The 15,226-nt window shown below is 44.6% G+C and overlaps 1 long non-coding RNA gene across 1 annotated transcript in view; it reads right to left on the reverse strand.

The window, feature by feature from the left end:
• LOC132587899 (uncharacterized) overlaps positions 1–15,226 on the reverse strand; it is a 189,734-nt gene that overhangs the window by 9,166 nt on the left and 165,342 nt on the right. The window contains exon 3 of the long non-coding RNA XR_009556476.1: positions 1,533–1,598. This is a non-coding gene — a long non-coding RNA (uncharacterized LOC132587899). The remainder of the gene's footprint in view (positions 1–1,532; positions 1,599–15,226) is intronic.

Raw genomic sequence — 15,226 nt, forward strand, 5'->3', positions numbered from 1 at the left:
CAATTCACAACATCCAGGAACTGACATAGCATGGCCATTTCAAAGACTATATCATCTAAAATTTCAGGCGGAGCAGTTCTATTGTTTTGGAAACTCCCCTCACCCTATTCTTGCCTTCTCATGCCATCTCAAATAGAAGAGTTACCTTCCCTCCAGGGTAGTAAGCTTCAGTTTGAGCCACTGTTTACACAGGAGAAAACTTTCAAGTCAGTGGTGTCCTCCAAGTGAAATCCAAACAGGAGTAGTGTTGTGTGAAAGACCACACTGCATCAAAGAATGCACATGTTTGCGGAGCAATAACCAGTCCTACAGGAAAAGATCATGCAAACCAGGTGCTGGGCAACTCCTGAAGACTGAGTGAAGTTTTAATAAAACAACTATTCTGAGGGTTTTATCCACATTTCAACAATTACACATTTCTCTTTGCTGTCAGTCCATCTGGTCTGAAGTAAAAGACCCCAGCACTTCAGAGAGGATTTGTACCTGACTCTGTTAACAATTCACTGCCAGTTATCCTTATAATGGTTTAAAAACTCGTCAAAGAAACTACCACAAATGTATTCCAAGTATGGATAACTGTCAATTAGGGCTGCAACAGTACTGACATATTATGCCATGTGAAATAGAAAGTCAGGAGGATCACAAGGCATTCTGGGACTGCTCAACAGATGTGCACCCACATAAGCCATAAATACATATATTCTAGCCCATTGCCCCATGATATTAGAATTAAAACACACAAATAACCTTTGAATTGTCCATCGGTCTGGGCCAAAATCCTCTGTGACATCACAGCAGCTGAGCCAACGGCAGTCAAAAAGGCTTGGACATGCTACATATGACACAAGGTTGTAACGATGTTCACAAGCGTGAGTTATTCAGTTCGAAAAAACAAACTGGATTCATTAGTATTTTTAAAAGGTCTACTTCTTCCATTTATGCATCTCTGGGTTCTTCCACACCCAGAGATGCATACATTGCAAGTGGATTTTGCTATTCCTACACAGTAAAAATCCAGTTGCAAAGCGCATTATTTAGTCTGTTTGCTCATACCTCTTATTCTCCAAGTATGGATGGGGGCTAAGGAGGACTTTGCCAAAGGCCACACACCATTTTTGTGTCTGAAAGAAGAGCCCACCTGTTTATTCCCATGTGACTGAGTTAAGGATGTCTTCTGATTGCGAGGAAGTAAGCACAGAATAGTGATTCATGCAGAAATGCAACAGGCAGCCTCCACCAAGGGCATGTAAATGTACCGGGGGGGCCTTTATACAGTGAGGAATTTAAATGGTGTTGCGTAAACAGGGAAATCCCTATTTGCGGCTGAGCAAGTACAGGCATCAAATAGGGTCTGCTTTTGTGAGTGAGGAAGAAAATCTCCAATTTTTTATGTTTTGGAGGTTCAGACCATCAGATCCAGCAACAACAAAGGAATGTCATCTCTGTCTGTGGAAGGGAAACAATTCATCTTTACTTTAATGTTGGTTTTTTTTAAAAAAATCTTGGAATGACAACATCTCTCTGAGCCTTACCACTGATCCGTAAATTGCCTTCTTTGAAGTCTCCCACCTGGTTGGCCTCAGCTCAGGTAGATGATCCTGTTGAAAGAAGTTTTATATCAGATACATGATTTAAAACAAAAGCAAAAATGACTTTCAAGGTCTTCTTTATAATTTTGGACTTCAGATGGCTACAACCAGGGGTTGTTTTGTAGAAAAATAGGTGGTGGAGCTCATTAACATAACTCATTAGCATATCCCCCCAGCCAAAAGCAACCCAATGCAAGAAAGGAGAACCCCAGGCGAGCGAGGCCTGCTTGGGCTGACTAGAGATCCACGTGTGGGTCAAAAGGCCAGCAAGCCACCCACCACCCAAAATCACATAAGAAATGGAGAAAGCGTAGTGTGGGCTTCTCCAGGCGTTAATGAGGGCTGCTGGGGGTGTGGCAAAGCTCCTGGTGGCTGACTGGCTGCCTGCTCTCCAAGGATTGTTATGCAGCTGCACCTACTATTCAGTGGACAAGGTAGGTGGGGAGGAAGAGGAGGAACCATCAGAAAGGTTCAGGAGCTGCGCTACAACAAGTTTAGTAATGATACCGCCAAAGCAGTAGCATAACACCTCAACAGATTCACCTCTTGACCAAGACAACCATTCCCAAAGAGTATTTTGAAAAGCTTCATGGACGCAGCCACAACAACCCAAGACAGAAACAGAGCATGACATAGTTAATTTTAAGATCTCTCTTAAAAATAATAATAAAATGCCCAGTTGGAAGCAAGAAACCCTTATGAGAAATGCAAGATGCATGAAGTATAGAATATGAAAGGAGATTTATTTTAAGTGCATAACAAATTCATTTTGAAAACATTCATACACCCGCCTTTCTCCTGCATATCCCATAACTGAACGGGGATTACAATATAAAAATATTTTAAAATAAGCCTTAAAACTGCAGTTGTACAACATCAGTTCAGTTTATTTTGATACCTGATCAGCTTGAAAAGTATGAATAAAAGCAAAAGAAATGACCACAAGAACTATGAAGACACAAATAAGAGACTTATATGTGCCATTACAATCCAGCACTTCAAAATTCTCCTATACATCCACAATAATGGGGTCAGTTATTTGAAGACTCAACAATCTGCTAATGGCATTTTGCATGCCATAATACAAATTTTTGTTACAATTGATTTCTTTAGAGGAGTCTGAAAGGAAGCGGGAAGTGTAGAATTGCTCTGATCTTCCTGGGGAATTTATTAAAATTGGTAAAATATATTGGGGACGTATATCATTATAGTAGGGAAAAAGTAATAATACATGATCATATACAATATATCTAAACCATATTAAAAACTATCTTAAGAACACCCCAGGGGTGTCAAACATGAGGCCTGAGGACCGAATCAGGCCCCCAGGCGGCTCCTATCATGCTCCCGGGCAACTGGCTTCTGGTTGCTTCCTTCTCCCTCTCTCTTGCTTCCTTCTGCATCACAGCTTGCTTTGCCAAGCTTGCTCAATCGCACAGGAGCTACATAGCAAAACCTCTATTTTCTCCATTAGTTGAGGCTCCTCCAGCTCCATTAGTTGAGGTTGTTTTTGTCTGTGTCCTTTATAAAGTTTGTATCTCTGCAACCTAATCATCAATAGGTACACACTTGGTCCATCCCAACATGGCCTGGCCTGGCCTGATAAGGTCTCATTTATTTCTGATCTGGCCCTCATAACAAATGGGTTTGACACCCCTCCCTTACACCTCTTTTGGCATACCCCCCCCCCCAAAAAAAAAAAAGAGCACTGCACTGCACTCATCACATCCCAACACACTGGTGATCCTGGGCCTGCAAAGTATCTGATGTCAAACTCATTTGTTATGAGGGCTGGATCTGACATAAATGAGACCTTGTTGGGCCAGGCTGGGCTGGGTGTGTACCTATTTAAGATTAGGTAGCAGAGATATAAACTTTTAAAAGGACACAAACACAACTAAAGTTTTTTTTTTTAACAAAACTTAAAATATGTTTAAAACATTAGCACTTTTTGGTCATAAAGGTGTTTTCTTTGTAGTTCTCCCATGGGATCCAGATAACTGGGCAAAGGAAGCTCTGGGTCTTTCCCTCCCTCCCCGGGGGACCAGGAGGGGGAGGGGCAATCAACTAATGGAGAAAATTGAGGTTTTGCTCTGTAGCTCCTGTGCGACTGAGGAAGCCTTGCAAAGCAAGTTGACATGCAAAAGGAAGAAAGAGAGAAGAAGGAAGAAGATGACAGTTGCTCGGGGGCCTGATAGGAGCCCTTCAGGGGCCTGATTCGACCCTTGGGCTGCATGTTTGACACCCTTGCTCTAAGCTGTGTTAGTGTGAGCTAGCTCCCAGATTTTTAGCCTCCAGCTTACACATTTTTGTCTTAGTTCAGGAAGGATGACCCCAGAGCACAATAATTTATGCAGAAGCTCACAACTTTAATGCCAATAGTTCACAACTTTAATACCAGCAGCTCACAAAATAGAATTTTTGCTCACAAGACTCTGCAGCTTAGAGGAAACATTGGCTCTAACTAAATCTAGAGCCTTCTCAGCCATGGCCCTAGCTGAGATCCAGGCCCCATGGGACCTGAAACAGTTCTGTAGCCTATATCCGGGTGCTCATTGGGATGGACTCTTCTTTGTAATACTGTAATGTACTTCATAATGTGACAAAAGCTTTGTAAGATTCTTGATAAAAGTATTCTTGATAGAAGTTTTACTAAATGTGCTAACCAGCATATCGCAGTGTTTGTTTGTTTGCATGTCCTCTATTATGAACTGTGATCCCATGTTGGAGAGAGAGAGAAACCTTAGTAGTTGTAGATTTTCTAGGCTGTAGGGCCATGGTCTAGGAATTGTGAGACCTGACGCTTTGCCAGCAACTGTGACTGACATCCTCAGAGGTATAACCCAGAAAACTGGAGTTCTCGCTGGGTCAAAGTAAGAAGAAGATGGTAGGCAGGCAATTTATATCTACAAGATAATGACTCAGCCCCAGGACTGGATCTACATGTTTTTTGAGGGGGGGGGGATTAAAAAATGACACCCCCTTATGGTCCCATAGAATACAATGGACTCCATACCGAATTTAGCACCCCCACCGTGTTGGCACCCAGGGCAAGCACCCCCCCTCTGTCCCTCCCCCAGATCTGACCATGCTCAGCCCTACCTCACCTTCTTAAATTACCTGCCTTCTATTTGAGCATCCTGATTGCTCTCCCCAAAGATCTATACGGTGTTTGTCCAGAAGAACAAGGGGCAAGAATAACACCACATATGAAATACCTTTTCCCATCCATAAGAGCTAATGCAATCATCAGCCAGGTCTGTGATGAACATCTGACATATCTGATAAAACCCAGCCTGTATCAAACAGTGAGGCATGAACTCTGACTTAGTCAAAACAATACTATAAGGGCCAGACTATTCTGGCATTTTTTCAAGTAGACAAATACTATGTCACAGGTTCCTAATCTAATGTTTAGGCTCTGAAGCTAGTACCATTGATTCTGAAAATATAAACTATTTTCTAGGACACGGGACACTTGCGTAGAGACGAAGCTGTAGAGGATCATGGGAAAGAACCAAAGTCTCTAACAGTGAACAAATGTGAACAAAAATGGATGTGTACATGAAATTTTAAGTCTCCTCACTAAAATTCCATCACAACTGGCCACGTTCATCATTCCTTTCTGGGCAGTCTTGACCACAAACACTTGTCCTTTTGGGTGTCTCAGGCTTTTGCCAATTCCAAGATTTTGAACGTTTCAGCACGCATGAAGCTGCCTTATACTGAGTCAGAATCTTGGTCCATCAAGGTCATTATTGTTAGATTTCACCTGAAGCAGCTTTCCAGGTTCTCAGGTGGGAGTCTTTCCAACACCCACTAAAGGTAAAAGGTAAAGATAATCCCCTGTGCAAGCACCAGTCGTTTCCAACTCTGGGGTGACATTGTTTTCACAACATTTTCACAGCAGACTTTTTACAGGGTGGTTTGCCATTGCCTTCCCCAGTCATCTACACTTTACCCCCAGCAAGCTGGGTACTCATTTTACCGACCTCGGAAGGATAGAAGGCTGAGTCAACCTTGAGCCAGCTACGTGAACCCAGCATCCACCAGGATCAAACTCAGGTTGTGAGCAGAGCTTGGACTGCAGTATTGCAGCTTATTACTCTGCACCACGGGGCTCTTTCCATCACCCACTACCTGATCTTTTTAACTGGAGATGCCAGGGATCGAACCTGGGACAGTCTGCATGCCAAGCAGATGCTCTTCCAGAGAGCCCCATCCCATCCCTACAATTCTGTAGAAACCAGACAACATGACTGTTGAGGCAGCTACAAAAGAGGATGAAACTGATATTATTATAAGTACATGTTCTCAAACTTGGATGTGACAGAGCAGAGCATGGGGAATACCACTGCAAGAGTGAAGATGCAGAAGACTAAATTATGTTTAACACTAGATTGCTTTTACTGTCACAAAAGACACAGAGACCTGAAGTGCTCTAAAAAAAATGCTCTGGCATATCAGTATCAGAACTACATATGTACAGACTGTGGAGAAGTGCCTGAAATGAGCTTGCTTTGGCGGGGGGAGGAAGAGCTAGGAGTGGAATAATAAATAAATAATCCTCTGCACAATCGTCAAAATAGTAAGAACTTCTTGATGAACAGCTGTTGAAAATGGAAAAGGAAGATCATGCTGAATATGATGCTGTATTGCAGGGGTGGCCAACGGTAGCTCTCCAGATGTTTTTGCATACAACTCCCATCAGCCCCAGCCAGCATGGCCAATGGCTGGGGCTGATGGGAGTTGTAGGCAAAAAACCTCTGGAGAGCTACCGTAGGCCACCCCTGCTATATTGCTTGGCCAGGGAGGTCCCTTTTTTTGAGCCTAAGGGCATTTTGGGAACATTTTTACACAGGGCAATAGGTGCAACCACAAAACAGTCATCATGGAAAATGGAGCTACAGAGAGAGAGAGAGGGAGAGAGAGAGAGGAGGAGGAGGGGGAGGAGTTAGTTAGTTAGTTTACTCGATTTATATCCCGTCCTCCCTGCTAAGGCAGGCTCAGGGCAGCTCACAGTTCATAATAATAAAAGAACATAAATATAAAAACATTAAAGGTAAAGGTAGTCCCCCTGTGCAAGCACCAGTCGTTTTTGACTCTGGGGTGACGTTGCTTTCATGGCAGTCTTTTTAGGGCGTAGTCTGCCATTGCCTTCCTCAGTCATCTACACTCCCCCCCCCCCAGCAAGCTGGGGACTCATTTTACCCACCTCGGAAGGATGGAAGGCTGAATCAACCTCAAACCGGCTACCTGAACCAGCTTCCGCTGGGATCGAACTCAGGTCATGAGCAGAGGGCTCTGACTGCAGTACTGCAGCTTTACCACTCTGCGCCACAGGATTCAGTATAAAAACATTAGGCTAAGAGTAACTATCAGGTGCTATTCCAGCACAATTAAATAAGTAGGAGGCATACATATAGTCTTAATAGGCACCATTCAAAAGGAGGAGGAGGAGGAGAAGATGAAGAAGAAGACGGGCAAGGGCAGAGGGACACAAGGCGTAATTTTTAAAAATCCACTGGGAAAGAGGAGTGAGAGAGAACAAAACCAACACTGTGGTGGCTGCTGCAGAGAAACAATGCAATGTTAATATGACCCGCCAATCAGATCTCCAGCTCCAATCAGAAGTCCTGATGGACAGCAGCCCTGCCTGGTCCTAGTCACTTTCTAAAAACAACTGGTGAGTACCAGGAATTCCAAATATGGATTTTGGTGCTATATTTTTCTTGTTTATTTTTTCCCCCCATCTCAAGCCACAGCTGATTTGTGGTGTACCTGAAGGGTATTCGAGGCAAGAGACATCCTCTGCAGAGCAACCCTGGCCTTCAGCAGTGGTCTCCCATTCATGTACTAGCCAGGGTTGTCCCTGGTCAGCTTCCAAGATCTGAGGACACTGGGCTAGTCCGCACCATCCAGTTCAGGGCTTGGTCCTAGTCAGGGCTTTTTTTGTAGCAGGATTTCCTTTGCGTATTAGGCAAAGGATGTAGCCAATCCTCCTGGAGGTTACAAAAAAGAGCCCTGTAAGCTCTTGGAGGATTGGCTACATCAGGGGTGTGTGACCCAGGGGCGGAATTCTGGCAGCAGCTCCTTTGCATATTAGGCCACACACCCCTGATGTAGCCAATCCTCCAAGAGCTTACAAAAAAGGGCCTTGTAAGCTCTTGGAGGATTGGCTACATCAGGGGTGTGTGACCCAGGGGTGGAATTCTGGCAGCAGCTCCTTTGCATATTAGGCCACACACCCCTGATGTAGCCAATCCTCCAAGAGCTTACAAAAAAGAGCCTTGTAAGCTCTTGGAGGATTGGCTACATCAGGGGTGTGTGGCCTAATATGCAAAGGAACTGCTGCTAGAATTCCACCACTGGTGTGGCCTTTCTGCTACAAAAAAAGCCCTGGTCCTCGTGCACATCCCTACTTAAAGCTAGAACCCGCTGTGGTTTGAAAGTAGCAAACTGCATCGTCCGGCGGCAGCCAAAGAACTTGCACAGGTAAGCAGACCAAGGGAGCTTTGCCTATTTAAAAAGGTGTTTTGGAAACTTGCAAAGCCGTTACTGCTGGTTTCCACTCAAGCGCTGTGTGAGGATGCTACAGCCATCAATTATATTTTAGAGCAGTATCAAATTGAACAACTTCTTTTTATCACTTCCATATGAAAACAGACTTTAAAAAGCTCAGAGATATTACTCTGTCCTTTTGCGCCTAGCGTGCAGTGACAAGATTTTTTTTTATCGTCCCCTCCGTCAAAAAGAGATGCCTTAAAATTAACACCGGGTTGGAGGTGAAGAAAGAGGAAAAGCAGATGTGTGCACACGCAGACGGGATGGTTGCATGCCCCATTCAACTGAGGAGACAATGACGTAGCATTCATACAGTACTCTGAAAGTGGAAAGTACTTCAGGGATGCACGCAGATGTCCTGACAAATAAAGGTTTGTTTAAAATGGGCATGAACTTGCTGCAGTGCTGACAGGTTTCTCTCATTCCCCACCCACCCCCAATACAGAAACATGGTATTCCAGGGGCAGAGATGCTGTGTTCAGATCCTACCATATCAATATCACACCTTTATTGGCATAACCAAAAGAAGAATACAGAAACTTATCAGTCAGACAACAAGCAATCCAATATATCTGCTCAAAGCATAAAAGGCTCCTACCATATGAGATGTGACCAAGTCCTATGAGGAAAGGTTGAAGGAACTGGGCATGTTTAGCCTGGAGAGGAGGCGGCTAAGAGGTGATATGATCACCACCTTCAAGTACTTGAAGGGCTGTCATCTAGAGGATGGGGTGGAATTGTTTTCTGTGGCCCCAGAAGGTAGGACCAGAACCAACAGGTTGAAATTAAATCAAAAGCGTTTCCAGCTGAACATTTGGAAGAACTTCCTGACAGTTAGAGCGGTTCCTCAGTGGAAAAGGCTTCCTCAGGAGGTGGTGGGCTTTCCTTCCTTGGAGGTTTATAGACAGAGGCTAGATGGCCATCTGACAGCAATGAGGATCTTGTGAATTTAGGGGGAGGTATTTGTGAGTTTCACCAAGTCAAGAGCCTGGGAGTTCTACTGGAGCCTTCACTATCAATGGAGGCCCAGATAGCAGCCACTGCCAAGTCAGCGTTTTTTCATCTGAAGCGGGCAAGGCAGTTGGCCCCTTTCCTAGAGCGTCGGGACCTAGCAACAGTGATTCATGCGACGGTCACCTTACTGGACTACAGTAATGCCCTCTACATGGGGCTGCCTTTGTGCCGAACCCGGAAGCTGCAGCTAGTGCAGAATGCTGCGGCTAGGCTGTTGCTAGGGCTCCCGAAGTGGGAGCACATACAGCCGGCACTGCGCGAACTGCACTGGCTGCCAGTTACATACTGGGTTCGCTACAAAGTGCTGGTTATTACCTTTAAAGCCCTATATGGCCGAGGACCTGCCTACCTGAAGGACCGTCTTTCCCCATACGAGCCCCAGAGAGCACTGAGGTCAGCAGGGAAGAACAAGCTGACTATCCCTGGGCCAAAAGAGGCCAAACTGCAGAACACCCACGCACGGGCCTTTTCCATCGCAGCTCCATGCCTATGGAACCAGCTCCCGGAAAAGGTGCGGGCCCTGCGGAGTCTTGACCAATTCCGCAGGGCCTGCAAGACCATCCTTTTTAGGTCAGCTTTTACAGACTGCTGATTTATGATTACTAAACGAATGGATCCGCCAAAATGACTTTGCCTAGGGACCCTCGCTATCATGTAAACTGACATAAATAGCGCCAGGAACATCACTGTTACTGTCAAATCATGTCAAATGTGAACTTAGAATTGTTTGGGATAATGTTGATTTTAAAGTCTTGTATATTTATTGTATTGTATATTTTATGGATGTTGTTAGCCGCCCTGAGCCTGCTTAGGCAGGGAGGGCGGGATATAAATAAAATTTTATTATTATTATTATTATTATTATTAAACACCACCAGGAAAATACTGCTGGCATCAGGTTGTCCACCACTAGGAAACCAAATGCTACACTAGATAGACTGTTGGGTTTGATCTAGCAAGCCAGTTTTGTAGATGCTCCTACGATTGTTTCCCTGGATTTCTTCCTGAGTTCCTCCGGCTCAGTTTACTCTAGGCCATAAATGCACTCAGGCACAAACTAAACTCAGGCCAGAATTGTATCCCACCATTTTCCAAAGCAATATTCTGCACTTGTGATGAGATTTGCAGATGGAATTCATGAGCACTAACACACTATGTAGCGGGTCACACCACAGCTGAGTGGTAGAGCATCCTCTTGCCCTTCAGAAGGGCCCAGATTCAGCCTCCAACACCTGCAGTGAAAACGATCACATTGTAGGTGATGTGAAAGGTCTTTGCCTGAGACCCTGGAGAGCTGCAGCCAATCACAGTACACAATAATGACCTGGATAGACCAAAGGTGTGACTTAGGAAAATGCAGCTTCATACATGTTATATATATATATATATATATATATATATATATATATATATATATTTGGGGGGGAGGGTTGTATTTTGTGTGTGTGTCTGCATCTTGAAGTCATGCTGACCTCTGGTAACTGACCCCTACTGGGGGCCTGGAGGATATTCAGTTCAGTGGAGGAATAAAGCCTGCCCTGTCCTCCTGCCTGCTGGTATTCCAAGGAGGTCTCCCATCCAAGTACTTGCCAGAGTCGACCCTGCTTAGCTTCCGAGATCTGATCGGGCTTGTCTAAGCTATCCAGGTCAGAAGTGTGTGTTCAATATGTTGATGGATTCAGAAAACGTACCCTAGACTTCAGTGGGCCCAGTCTCCTCCAGTTCTGCAACCAGCTACCATGAGACATTTTTGCACAAAAGCTTTTCTATGATGTAGTTAAAAGGCCGATCCAAGAGTGCAGTAGTTTGAGGCATTGGCTTGTTAAGACCTGGAGGAATATATTCAATTATTTTTTTCCCTGCAATGGAGGTAACATAAATCACAAGCTGTAAAAATGTAGATTAATACAGGCGACATCAGTGTTTGGATTTTGTAACTGGGTACTTAATGCACTATTCTGTCCTCAGAACGGAATGAACACTGACCTAAATCAACCTTACTAGGCGTTTTTTAACAAGAGTAAAGTTGAGAAGCCTTTTATTCCTTGTAACAACCATCAGAGCACAACGACACACTGAACGTCAACTAAACACATCCCCAGCTATATCTACAAAAGTGTTTATAGGGCCATGAGTGGATAATACAGTTTCTTTGTGTCACAAAGACTTGCTGGCTTCTATCAATAATACCGGGCACAGCTCAGTTCTTTGTAAAGCTATTGTGTTAAGTGCACAGTGAGTGCCATCTGGTTGCTTCCAACTTATGGCCACTCTTATGAATTTATGTCCTCCAAAATGTTCTCGTTAGCAGCTTTGCTCAGGGCTTGCAAACCAGGGGCCAGGACTTCCTTGATTCAGTCAATCCATCCCACGTTGGGTCTTCCTCTTTTCCTGCTGCCTTCCACTTTTCCTAGCATTGCTGTTTCCGGAGAGTCTTGTCTTCTCATAATGTGACCAAATTGTGATAGTCTCGGTTCAGACCTTTTAGCTTCTAGAGCAGGGGTGTCAAACGTGTGGTCTGGGGGCCGAATCAGGCCCCCAAAGGGCTCCTATCAGGCCTCCGAGCAACTGGCTGTCATCTGCTTCCTTCTCCCTCTTCCTTCTGTACAAAAGCTTGCTTTGAAAGGCTTGCTCAATCGCACAGGAGCTACAGAGCAAAGCCTCTATTTTCTCCATTGGCTGAGGCTTTTCCCTTGGGGAGGAAGGAGGGGTAGACAGAGCTTGCTTTGCCAGGCTCTCTCAATCGCACAGTAGAGCTACTGAGCCAAGCCTGTCTTCCTTCTATTGGCTCTCTTCTCCCTCCGGGTCCCCAAGGGAAGGAAGGAAAGGACCAGAGCTTCTTTTGTCCAGTTCCCTGGATTCCATGGAATAAATAAGACTAACAGGCGCTAATGTTTTAAGCATGTTTTAAGTTTTTTTTTTTTTAAACAAATCTTTGTTTTTGTCTGTGTTCTTTATAAAGTTTATATCCCAACAAGGTCTCATTTGTGTTAGATCCGGCCCTCATAACAAACGAGTTCAACACCCCTGTTCTAGAGAGAGTTTAGGTTTGCTTTAATCTAGAGCCCACTGATTTGTCTTTACGGTCCACAGAATCCGTAAAACTCTGCTCCAACACCACGTTGCAAATGAAGCAGCATTCTTCCTGCCAGTGTTTTTCCATTACAGTTTAAAATTCACAGATGAATATTTAAAGCTTTCCTCAAGCATCAAGTTGACTCTCCCCAGCAATTTCAAAGATCTTACTTTAAAAATAACAATTTCAAAAGTTGTTAGTTGGAGCCCAGGTAACTTTTCTGCAAATGGCAGCATTTTCTTCCGAAGCAAGGAACTTTGCAGCTGCAGAAGACCCCCTTTGCACCAGCAGGGAAGCAAGCAGAAATGTTTTCACAGGAGCTCATGTGTTGAATTGCAAGGGTCACTTCCCCTCTAATTTGCTTTTAGCCCTGTCATGCATTTTTCTGCCCTGGGGCTTTTTCTGGTGGAGGCAACTTTCCTTGTCATCTACCTTTGCGGTGGGCTACGCACCAATAACTCCCCCACCCCTCCCCCCCAAAAAAGAACTAATCAAGAGCAGGGGCTGTCAAAGGCAGCCCTGAAAAGAAATTCCTAAGTACTTTAATGCTCTGATTTCAGTATGACCACCAAGATACGACTATTTAGCAACATTCTTTATGAAAAGCTTTAAGTGATCCTGCTTTAGGGTTGCAAAATCCAATTCAATAAATATCTGGGGACTCTGGGGGTGGAGCCAAGGTGTGAGAAGCACGACAGAACTCTGAAAGGAGTTCTGGCCATCACATTCAAAGGGACATCTTTTAAATGCCCTCCCTCCATTGGAAATAACAGATAGGGGCACATAAGAACATAAGAGAAGCCATGTTAGATCAGGCCAATGGCCCATCCAGTCCAACATTCTGTGTCACACAGCGGCCAAATATATATATATATATATATATATATATATATATATATATATATATATATATATATATACATACACACACACACACACACACACACACACTGTGGCTAATAGCCACTGATGGACCTCTGCTCCATATTTTTATCTAACCCCCTCTTGAAGGTGGCCATGCTTGTGGCCGCCACCACCTCCTGTGGCAGTGAATTCCACATGTTAATCACCCTTTGGGTGATTTGGGGGCTCACAGAATTGGACCCCCTGGTCAAATCTTTTTGAAACTTGGAGGGTCTTTTGAGGAGAGGCACTGGATGCAATGCTGAAAATTTGGTGCCTCTACCTCAGAAAACAGCCCCCTCGGAGCCCCAGATACTTGTGGATCAATTCTCCATTATACCCTATGGGAATTGGTCTCCATAGGGAATAATAGAATGTCCAGCAGACATCCTCCCCCCGCTTTCTGAAGACCCTGAAGAGGGAAGAAGGCCTCCAAACCGGGGGATCCCCTGCCCCCATCTGGGGATTGGCAACACTATGCTGCTTACTGTAACTAGGATCAGTGAGCAGGAGAGTGGATGTATGCCGGTTTCAAACAAACAAGCAAAGACCAAAATACGGCTACAATTACTGCCGTGCTCCTATACATATGGAAAAAAAATACTTTCTCAAGCAAAAAAAATCAAATGCATTCAATGTAAATTTTACACATTCAAACAGTGCAAGATAGCACTTTCTGTATAACACAGCTTGTCATGCAAAGCTCTTAAAAGCAGAAAAAAGTGTCCATGTTGTATACAAGACCCAGACCACTGCATAATTTGTAATGTTTCCCAATGGGAAATATCCCCTTCTCTTCAAGCCAGTGGTCAGGATGTAGGTTCAAAATCCGGTAACGGAGCTGCAGGCTGGAACCGGTCATTTCACAGTAGAGCTTCTTCTGATATTCATATTGGGGTGCTACATTCTGTGCATTACATTTTATATTCCATCTACACACAAGACGCGTCGAAATGCTGGCTCCTCCCAGCACGTCCAGCTATATCATATGAATGCATTTGATATTTATGCTTGAGAAAGTATTTTTTTTCCCATATGTATAGGAGCACACCAGTAATTGTAACCATATTTTGGTCTTTGCTTGTTTCATTGTGAATATGTTGTTTTGACTATTGAAACTGTTTTATGATGCTTTATGATGTTTTCATCCTGATGTTTGTTTTTTATGCTGTAAGCCACCCTGCATCCGCTTGTGGGATAGGGCGGGGTATAAATCAAATTAAATTACAGCTTCCTCTCTATTACTTTTGGTTTCAAACAAAAAGCAAGAGGTAAGAAATCCTAAAAGTTTCCATAACCGTGATGGGACAGCATGGCTAATCTGGACTTAGCTGTGGCACTGAGCACCCAGGCCTGTAGCCAGACAGGGGCACACAGGGGCAATGCCCCACTCCGATTCTGCTCTGCCCTCACCCCAGGGCCTGCTCCTGCCAGCTCGTGATGACTGCAACCATGGCTGCACAAGCTGAGGTGCACAAGAGAAGAAGAAGAATTGCAGATTTATACCCCGCCCTTCTCTCTGAATCAGAGACTCAGAGCGGTTTACAATCTCCCATTCTCCCCCCCACAACAGACACCCTGCGAGGTGGGTGGGGCTGAGAGGGCTCTCACAGCAGCTGCCCTTTCAAGGACAACCTCTGCCAGAGCTATGGCTGACCCAAGGCCATTCCAGCAGGTGCAAGTGGAGGAGTGGGGAATCAAACACGGTTCTCCCAGGTAAGAGTCTGCACACTTAACCACTACACCAAACTGGCTCTCTTTTGCACAGCTTTGCTGAAGAAGATATTGGATTTATATCCCACTCTATACTCTGAATATCAGAGTCTCAGAGCAGTCACAATCTTCTTTACCCCTCCCCACACACATGCACACACAACAGACACCCTGTGAGGTGGATGGGGTTGAGAGAGCTCTCCCAGAAGCTGTGCTTTCAAGGACAACTCTGTGAGAGCTATGGGTGACCCAAGGTCATTCCAGCAGCTGCAAGAGGAGTAAAGAATCAAACCTGGTTCTCTCAGATAAGAATCTGCACACTTAACCACTACACCAAGCTGGCTCTCAGCTTGAGGAGCCTCAATCA

Source organism: Heteronotia binoei, chromosome 19 (genome assembly GCF_032191835.1).
Source record: "Heteronotia binoei isolate CCM8104 ecotype False Entrance Well chromosome 19, APGP_CSIRO_Hbin_v1, whole genome shotgun sequence".
In the NCBI taxonomy this organism is placed as follows: Eukaryota; Metazoa; Chordata; class Lepidosauria; order Squamata; family Gekkonidae; genus Heteronotia; species Heteronotia binoei.